Here is an 11,171-nt window from a genome sequence, read left to right as displayed (position 1 = left end):
GTGTACACCCGTGGTGGATTCATGCTGATGTGCAGCAAAACCAATACAATATTGTAAAGTAAAAAAAAAAAAAAAAAAGACCCTGTTGCTGGGAAAGACTTAAGGTGGGAGAGAAGGGGACGACAGAGGATGAGATGGCTGGATGGCATCACCGACTCAATGGACATGAGTTTGAGTAAACTCCGGGAGTTGGTGATGGACAGGGAGGCCTGGCATGCTGCAGTCCATGGAGTCACAAAGAGTTGGGCATGACTGAGTCACTGAACTGAACTGAACTGAAAATCCAGTCAAAACTAAATTGATAAAGACTTCTGAGTGTTTTCTTAGTTGTGACTGAGTGACCGAACTGAACTGACTGAAAAATTCATATCAGACTCACCTTCCTACTGTAAACTGTAAACTGGAAAAGTAGATGTAATTACTCTTTAGACAAGTGACAACAGGCATCTCTGGGCTGGTATCTGTGATGGCAAATCAGGTAAGTCTTATAATTGCCCAAGCTTTCATTTGCAATCTAGTCGGACCCTGGCACCAGAGGTGTTGCCCAAGCAAAGCACAAAATTGTTACTTGTTGTAGAATCAGAGATCAGAACAAGGAAGCTTAGTCACTTCAATTGATAGGGAAGAGGACCTGAGTTAGGTAGAGAAAGAGCTCCAGAAACACAAATACAGTTCCCCTTTGCCTTCGGCTAAGTACTAAGCTGTGTATGTACAGGGTGATGTTCCATGAAGCTAAATTAACCACTACTGGTGGTTTGGAAGCTGGTTTGAAACAATTGCCAGAACTCACACAAGGTCTGGAGATGTCTGAACCTGCACCATCCATCTTAGTGAAATCTCAAGGAATATTCAGGACATTCAGTACAGGCTGACGAAAGGTAATAGTTTAGGAGTAGTACTAAATTTGCCCAACTCTAAATTAGACCTGCTTTAACAAACCTTAGAAACAAATTTCAAAAGATTAAGCTTATATGCTTGCCTTAATTGCCATAAAAAATCCTTAAGAATTTTAAATGAGAAGAAGATAATCCAGAAACTCAACAATGTTATAGTCACAATGTTCGGAATCCAATAAAAATTAGTAGAGATTCCAAAAAGTCAAAAAATGTAACTCACAACCAGGACTAAAGAAACATTCCAGTAATTATAAAAATGTTGAAATTAGTTGACTTTAAAAGGTATTATATATATTATATATATATAAAGGAACTTTAAAAAGGCATTATATATGTGCTCATAGGTATTAAGAAAACTATGGTCAAATGTGTGTTAATTTGGCTGTAATGGCATTTAAAGCAAACAAACAAAAAACTCTGTGAAAATGGCCTTGGAGGGTTATCTTTAGTTACTTGAAGAGTTTCTAGTTTTTTAAAAGCACAGCTTATGTTAAGATAATTTTTACTAATTTAGAGAAGGCAATCAATGTCTGTGAGAAAACAGACTTTCTTTTGGATTTTCTTTTTGCGGTCATTGTGAGTGATTGCTTTTTCCTTTTATTAGTTTCACATTCTTCCTTTGTTCTAAAACTTAGACTGACATCTAGCTTTGACAATCATAATATGTTTTATTTTCCTGAGGGGGGAATAACTTATAATGCTGTTTAGTTTTGTACTATTGGTGTGTTGGTGAATTTTTTTTTGATTTTAAAAATTTTTATTTATATATGTATACATATTTTACCATTCCTTACTTTATTTTATTTTATTTTTTAATTTTACTTTGCAATACTGTATTGGTTTTGCCATACATCAACATGAATCCGCCATGGGTGTACATGAGTTCCCAATCCTGAACCCCACTCCCATCTCCCTCCCCATACCTTCTCTCTGGGTCATCCCAGTGCACCAGCCCCAAGAATCCTGTATCCTGCACTGAACCTAGACTGGCTAACTGCAATAGATTATATGAACTGAGAAAAAAAATAAGAATATAATAGAGTGAAAAAATGGAGAATATAAAAAAAACCCAAATGGAACAATAGAACTGAAAATGCTTTATCTAAAATGAAAATTTACAAGGTGAACTTACCAGAAGAATAGATATTATGGGAAAATAACCAGAAAACTTGAATATCTAGTAAGAGATAGAGAGAGAAAATGAGAGAGAGAGAGAGAAAATGAGAGAGAGAGAGAGAAAGAGAGAGAGAGAGAAAGAGAGAGAGAGAGAGAGAGAGAGAGAGAAAGGATTAAAAAAATAAACAGAGCCTCAGTGTCTTGTGGTACAATATCAGGTGGTCTAATGTAGCTTAACTGAACCCAAAGAGGGAACAGTGGGATATGTCAGAGAAAATGTTAGAATTAATGATGGCTGAAAATTTCCAAATTCGAAGAAAAAAAATAAAATCACAGGATAAGCTCAATGAACTTCAAGCTCAATAAACACAAAGAAACCCATGTCAAGTATTACCATAATCAGATTACTTAGAATCGATTTGTAAAAAATGCTAAACTAACCAGATGATAAGGTAAATTTCATAGAGGACCAAAAATGAAGATCACTGTTGACTTCTTGTGATAAAAATATAAACCAAGGAATAATGAGACACTGTTTAAAATGTTGAAAAAAATCTGTTTCTATCCAGAACTATATCCAAAGAAGATAGGCTTCAAAATTAAAGTGAAATAATTTTTTTCCTCCAGAGAAATAAGAGCTTAGAGAATTCATTGCAAGCATGTCTGCCCTGTAAGAAATATTGAAGACAGTTCCTGAAACTAAAGAAAAATGACACCAGATGGATTCTTGGATATTCACAAAGGAATGAAGATTGCTGGGAATATTAAATATGTGTTTAAATATAAAAAAAATTCTTGTTTTCCCCTTTTAAACTGTTTAAAAATGATGACAGTTTACAGTAATTTTAATTTTCAGTTTACCAATAATTCCTAACTTTGAAATGAACACATACTGCATAAAAAACCTGAAAGTAAAGCTAAGCATAGTAAATTGGCCATTTTACAAATTGGCTATTCAGTGAACTAGATTTCAGCAAAGTGACCTGTTGGTAAATTAGTCTTTCATAACTGATTTTCAGGCAACTGGCATAAATTATTTTAAAAGACATAATCAATGTGATTTAATTACTGATGGAAAGGAGGGAGCAAGCCGAAAAAGGTTTGCATATTCTGATTAGGATAAGGGGCAAGAGCCACTTTAGAGGGAAAATAAGCTTTCAGTGTATTGAGTCATAGGTATCTGTGGGGCTTTCAGGTGCAGGTTGCAGTGGGTTGCTGGTATTACGAGGTGTAAATCTCACCTAGAAATGTAGATTTGACTTTCAATTCATTCAGTGTGAGCAAGTGGATGAGATGGCTTAGAAAAAGTATTACTAAATAGGACAAGAAAAAAAAGTCGAGTGCTGTCATCAATGTTTATGGGCAAGTGAATAAGGACCCATGAAGGAGAATGAAAATAAGGGGCCAGAAGTTGGAGGAAAACCAGAAAGTTTTGTTCTGAAAGAGAAGCTGTCAACAGTATCAAGTAAAAGAGGACTGAAAAATGCCTGCTGAGTTTGAGAAAACCTGATTTAATTCAACAACAATGTGACCCAGACAAATCAGGTTTAATTGCTGTAATTCTGTAGATGAGGGAATACCATGCAAAGAGTACTTGGCATCTTGTTCAAAGCAGTAAAATCCAGAACAGATCTTTATTATTATTTTTTAAATATAAATTGATTTATTTTAACTGGAGGTTAATTACTTTATAATATTTAGATCTGGCTCCTTCCACAATAACACACTGCTTCTTGATGTGAACTAGCCACCAGAATAAAGTCACTGGGAAAAGTCTTCATAAAATTCTAAAACATTTCATAGAGAAAGTGTGTGACTATTGTTTCCAATGAAGGACTATAAATTGCAAAGAATCTCTTCAGTCTTTGTTTTCTATCTGTCTAATACTTTTGTTTTTAAAAACATTTCTTCTTGTCATCAGTTCAGTCAATCAGTCATATCCGACTCTTTGAGACCCCATGGATTGCAGCATGCCAGGACTCCCTGTCCATCACCAAATCCCAGAGTTTACTCAAACTCATGTCCATTGAGTCGGTGATGCCATCCAGCCATCTCACCCACTGTTGTCCCCTTCTTCCATCTTCAATCTTTCCCAGCATCAGGGTCTTTTCCAATGAGTCAGTTCTTCATGTCAGGTGGCCAACGTATTGGAGTTTCAGCTTCAGCATCAGTCCTTCCAATGTATATTCAGAACTGATTTCCTTTAGGATGGACTGGATTGATCTCCTTGCAGTCCAGGGGACTCTCAAGAGTCTTCTCCAACACCACAGTTCGAAAGCATAAATTCTTTGGTGCTCAGCTTTCTTTATAGTCCAACTCTCACATCCATACATGTCTATTGGAAAAACCATAGCTTTGACTAGATGGACCTTTGTTAGCAAAGTAATGTCTCTGCTTTTTAATAAACTATCTAGGTTGGTCATAACTTTTCTTCCAAGGAGTAAGTGTCTTTTAATTTCATGGCTGCAGTTACCATCTGCACTGATTTTGGAGCCCAGGAAAATAAAGTCAGCCACTGTTTCCACAGTGGAAAATTTCACATCATAATCTTAATTTATCTTTCATCCTTGGGAAATTATAAATTTTATAGTTTTGCACAGGGATATTTCCTTTATGAAATAGTACATATGTTCCTGAAATATAATGCTTAAGATAAAAATTCGTTTTGAAGAGCTTTGAGGGTATATTTGTAACAAGGATGAGTCCTGAGGGAGCGGTACAATCAAATTATTTTTCATGATTACCACTGTAAGTTTCCACATATAATTTCTTTTTTTTTGGTTTATATTTTAAATTAGTTTATTTGTTTTAATTGGAGGCTAATTACTTTACAATATTGTAGCAGTTTTTGCCATACACTGACATGAATCAGCCACGGATGTACATGTGTCCCTCCATCTGGAAACCCCGTTCACCTCCCTCCCCATCCCATCCCTCTGGATTGTCCCAGTACACTGGCTTTGAGTGTCCTGTTTCATGCGTCGAACTTGGACTGGTTATCTTTTTCACATATGGTAATATACATGTTTCAATGCTATTTTCTGAAATCATCCCACCCTCGTCTTCTCCCACAGAGTCCCAAAGTCTGTTCTTTATATCTTTGTCTCTTGCTGTCTTACATATAGGGTTGTAGTTACCATCTTTCTAAATTCCATATATATCTGTTAATATACTGTATTGGTGTTTTTCTTTCTGACTTATTTCACTCTGTATAATAGGCTCTAGTTGCATCCACCTCATTAGAACTGACTCAAATGCATTATTTTTAATAGCTGAGTACCACAGCTTCCTTATCCATTCGTCTGCCGATGGTCAGCTAGGCTGCTTCCACATCCTAGCTATTGTAAACAGTGTTGTGATGAACACTGGGGTACACATGTCTCTTTCAATTCTGGTTTCATTGGTGTGTATGCCCAGCAGTGGGATTTCTGGGTCGTATGGCAGTTCTATGTCCAGCTTTTAAAGGAATCTCCACACGTTTCTCCATAGTGGCTGTACAAGTTTGCATTCCCACCAACAGCGTAAGAGATTCCCATTTCTCCACACCCTCTCCAGCATTTATTGTTTGTAGACTTTTTGATAGCAGCCATTCTGACTGCTTTTGATTTGCATTTTGATTTGATTTGTAGTTTTGATTTGCATTTCTCTGATAATGAGTGATGTTGAGTATCTTTTCATGTGTTTGTTAGCCATCTGTATGTCTTCTTTAGAGAAATGTCTATTTAGTTCTTTGGCCCATTTTTTGATTGGGTCATTTATTTTTCTGGAATTGAGCTGCAGGAGTTGCTTGTATATTTTTGAGATTAATTCTTTGTCAGTTGCTTCGTTTGCTATTATTTTCTCCCATTCTGAAGGCTGTCTTTTCACCTTGCTTACAGTTTCTTTCATTGTGCAAAAACTTTTAAGCTTAATTAGGTTCCATTTGTTTAATTTTTCTTTTATTTCTATTACTCTGGGAGGTGGGTCATAGAGGATCTTGCTGTGATTTGTGTAAGAGAGGTGTTTTGCCTATGTTTTCCTCTAGGAGTTTTATAGTTTCTGGTCTTACATTTAGATCTTTAATTAATTTTGAGTTTATTTTTGCACACACACATATATTATTATGTATACACACAGGAAAAATACATTCAGGAAGTAAATTACTACATTAAAAGATATTATTTAAGTATTCATAACACCAAGTGCTTACTCTGTTGCAGCCATATCTTCTCATGCACATATTTTTCTTTGACTGTTCTCAGTCTTTCTTTTTGTTTGTCTCCAATATTTAGTAGTCACTAAAATCCAGTCAAAATTAAATGAAGTCTTAATGCAGCCATGACTGAGTAACTCATTCCAGACTCAACTTCCTACTGTAAAACCAGACTGGAAAAGTAGATATGATAATTCTTTAGATGTCTGACAACAGGCATCTCTGGACTGGTATCTGTGATGGAAGGAAAACAAATCAGGAAAGTCTTATAACTGCCCAAGCTTTCATTTTGGTGGTCTAATCACACCCTGCCACTAGAGGGGTTGCCCAAGCAAAGCACAAAATTGCTACTAGTTGTAGAATCAAGAAATCAGAACACAGGGGGCTTCAGTTCAGTTCAGCTCAGTTCAGTCACTCAGTCATGTCCGACTCTTTGCGACCCCATGAATCACAGCACGCCAGGCCTCCCTGTCCATCACCAACTCCCGGAGTTCACTCAGACTCATGTCCATCGAGTTGGTGATGCCATCCAGCCATCTCATCCTCTGTCGTCCCCTTCTCCTCCTGCCCCCAATCCCTCCCAGCATCAGAGTCTTTTCCAATGAGTCAACTCTTCGCATGAGGTGGCCAAAGTACTGGAGTTTCAGCTTTAGCATCATTCCTTCCAAAGAAATCCCAGGGCTGATCTCCTTCAGAATGGACTGGTTGGATCTCCTTGCAGTCCAAGGGACTCTCAAGAGTCTTCTCCAACACCACAGTTCAAAAGCATCAATTCTTCGGCACTCAGCCTTCTTCTCACTTCAAATTTATGAGGAAGAGGACATGAGCTAGGTAGAGAAAGAGCTCCAGAAACATGAATACAGTCCTCTTTTTTCTTTGGCTAATACTGAACTGTGTATATATATGGTGAAGTTCCATGAGGCCAAGTTAATAATAACTACTGTTGATTTGGAAGCTGAACGATTCCCAGAACTCACAGAAAGCCTGGAGATGTCTGAACTCACCATTCAGCTTACTGAAACCTGAAGGAAAATTAAGTACAGGACCATGAAAAGTAATATTTTAGGAGTAGTACTGCTGCTGCTGCTGCTGCTGCTGCTAAGTTGCTTCAGTCGTGTCCGACTCTGTGCGACCCCATAGATGGCAGCACACCAGGGTCCCCCATTACCCTGGGATTCTCCAGGCAAGAACACTGGAGTGGGTTGCCATTTCCTTCTCCAATGCATGAAAGTGAAAAGTGAAAGTGAAGTCGCTTAGTCGTGTCTGACTCTTAGCGACCCCATGGACTCTAGCCCACCAGGCTCCTCCATCCATGGGGTTTTCCAGGCAAGAGTACTGGAGTGGGGTACCATTGCCTTCTCTGAGGAGTAGTACTAAATTTGTCTAACTCTAAATTAGACCTGCTTTAACAAGTCTTAGAAAGAAACTTCAAAAAGATTAAGCTTATATACTTAATGGCCATAAAATAAGCCATTAAAATTTTTAAAGGAGAGAAGATAATTTAGAAGCTCAGCAATGTTATAGTCATAATGTTTCAAATCCAATAAAAATCAGTAGATAGTACAAAAAGCAAAAAAAAAAAAAAATTTCCAAATCAACGAGGGCAAAAGTCAGCCAGTAGAAACATACCAGAAATTATACAAATATTGGAATTAGTCAACAAGGATTTTAAAAAGGCCTTATATACACACTCAAGGGTGTTAAGGAAAATAATAATATAGCAGAGTAGAAAAAAAGGAAACTACAAAAGAAAACCAAATGAAACATGTAGAACCAAAAATGCTTTATATGAAAAGAAAATTTGGTAGATGACCTTAACAGATCAGTAGACACTATTGAAGAAATAATTTAAAACTTGAATACTTGGCAAGAGAAAGTGCTGAAATAGAGAGAGAGAGAGAGGATTCAAAAATAAACAGACTCAGTGCCTTGTGGTACAATATCAAGTGGTCTAATGCAGTTTAACGGGAACCAAAGAGTGCATAGGTTAGAGAAAATATTAGAATCAAAGACGGCTGAAAATTTCCAACTTTGAAGAAAACTATAAACCCACAGGATAGGCTCAATGAACCTCAAGCTGAATAAACACAAAGAAAACTGCATCAAGTTATCACCATAATCAAACTGCTTAGAATCAGTGTTTTTTAAAAAAATGTTATACCATTGTATATTCTTGCCTCCTTTGTCAAAGATAAGGTGTCCATATGTGTGTGGATTTATCTCTGGGCTTTCTATTTTGTTCCATTGATCTATATGTCTGTCTTTGTGCCAGTACCATACTGTCTTGATGACTGTGGCTTTGTAGTAGAGCCTGAAGTCAGGCAAGTTGATTCCTCCAGTTCCATTCTTCTTTCTCAATATTGCTTTGGCTATTCGAGGTTTTTTGTATTTCCATACAAATCTTGAAATTATTTGTTCTAGTTCTGTGAAAAATGTGGCTGGTAGCTTGACAGGGATTGCATTGAATTTGTAAATTGCTTTGGGTAGTATACTCATTTTCACTATATTGATTCTTCCAATCCATGAACATGGTATATTTCTCCATCTATTAGTGTCCTCTTTGATTTCTTTCATCAGTGTTTTATAGTTTTCTATATATAGGTCTTTAGTTTCTTTAGGTAGATATATTCCTAAGTATTTTATTCTTTTCATTGCAATGGTGAATGGAATTGTTTATGCTCAACATCACTCATTATTAGAGAAATGCAAATCAAAACCACAATGAGGTACCACTTCACACCAGTCAGAATGGCTGCGATCCAAAAATCTGCAAGCAATAAATGCTGGAGAGGGTGTGGAGAAAAGGGAACCCTCCTACACTGTTGGTGGGCAATGCAAACTAGTACAGCCACTATGGAGAACAGTGTGGAGATTCCTTAAAAAATTGCAAATAGAACTACCTTATGACCCAGCAATCCCACTTCTGGGCATACACACTGAGGAAACCAGAATTGAAAGAGACACATGGTACCCCAATGTTCATCAGCAGCACTGTTTATAATAGCCAGGACATGGAAACAACCTAGATGTCCATCAGCAGATGAATGGATAAGAAAGCTGTGGTACATATACACAATGGAGTATTACTCAGCCATTAAAAGGAATTCATTTGAATCAGTTCTGATGAGATGGATGAAACTGGAGCCAATTATACAGAGTGAAGTAAGCCAGAAAGAAAAACACCAATACAGTATACTAACACATATATATGGAATTTAGGAAGATGGCAATGACGAACCCTGTATGCAAGACAGGAAAAAAGACACAGATGTATATAACGGATCTTTTGGACTCAGATGGGAGAGGGAGAGGGTGGGATGATTTGGGAGAATGGGAATTCTAACATGTATACTGTCATGTAAGAATTGAATCGCCAGTCCATGTCTGACGTAGGGTGCAGCTTGCTTGGGGCTGGTGCATGGGGATGACCCAGAGAGATGTTGTGGGGAGGGAGGTGGGAGAAGGGTTCATGTTTGGGAACGCATGTAAGAATTAAAGATTTTAAAATTTAAAAAATAAAAAAAATAAAGTTAAAAAAAATGTTATACCAACTAAATTATAAAGACAAATTTCATAGAGGACCAAAAATGAAGATTGTTGTTGACTTCTTGTCATAAAGAATACACACCAAAGGACAATGAAACAATAAGTTTAAAATGCTGAAATAAAAACCTGTCTATCAAGAACTATACACAGAGAAAATATTCTTCAAAATTAAAGTGAAGTAAATTTTATTTTCCTTCAGAAAAGTAAGAGCTTAGATAATTCATTGCCAGAGAATTCACGTCTTCCCTATAAGAAATGTTAAAGGAAAATGACACCAGATGGATACTTGAGTCTACAGAAAGGAATGAAGATTGCTGGGAATAGTAAATATGTGTTTAAATATAAAAAAGCTTGTTTTCTTCTTTTAAGCTGTTTAAAATATAACAGCTTACAGTAATTTAAGCTTTCACTTTACCTATAGTTCTTAATTTTATGAAATGAATACATACTGCATAAAAAAAACCTGAAAGTAAAACTACACATACTAAATTGGCCATTTTACAAACTGGCTATTCAGTGAATTAGCTTTCAGCAAACTGTCCAGCTGGTAAATTATTTTCAGTAACTGATTTTCAGGCAACTGGCATAAGTCATTTAAACGACATAATTGACATGATTTAATTATGATGGAAAGGAGGAAGCAAGCAGAAAAATGGCGCCATATTCTGATCAGGGTAATGGGCAGGAGCCACTTTAGAGGGAAAATAATAAGTTTTCAGTGTGTTGAATCGTAAGTGTCTATGGGGCATTCAGGTGGAGATGTGCAGCGGGTTGCTGGTGTTATAGGTGTAAAATCCCACCTAGAAATATAGATTGGACTTTCAATTCATTCAGTGTGAGCAAGTGGATGAGATGGCTCAGAAAAAGTGAGTAGGACAAGAGGAAAAGTTGAGCATCTGTTGTTATTAACATTTATGGACAGGTGAATAAGGAACCTTGAAGGAGAATGAAAATAAGTGGCCAGAAGTTGAAGGAAAGGTGGAAAGTTAAGGTGTCTTGAAAATGAAGTTGTCAATGGTATCAAATAAACAGGACGTCAGAATATCCACTTGGTTTAAAACATCTGATGCAATTCATGAATGATATTGTGACACAGACAAGTCAGTTTTAATTGTTGCTATGCTGTAGAGAGGGGAACACCAGAAAAGAGAGCTTAGCATCTTGTTCAAGGCAGTACAGTCAGGATTAGTTCAAGGCAGTACAGTCAGTACAATTAGATTTGGCTCCTTCCACAGCAACACATCCCTTCTAGATGTGAGCTAGCCACCAGAATAAAGTTGTTGGGAAAAGGCTTTGTAAAGTTCTGAAACACTTTTTAGAGAAAAAGTGTGGCTTTCATTTTCAGTAAAGGTCTATAAATTGCATTTAATCCCTTCAATCTTTGTTTTCTATTTGTCTAATACTTATGTTTTTAGAAACAC

This window comes from Capra hircus, chromosome 29, assembly GCF_001704415.2.
Source record: "Capra hircus breed San Clemente chromosome 29, ASM170441v1, whole genome shotgun sequence".
Classification (NCBI taxonomy): Eukaryota; Metazoa; Chordata; class Mammalia; order Artiodactyla; family Bovidae; genus Capra; species Capra hircus.
This window is presented reverse-complemented; position numbering follows the sequence as displayed.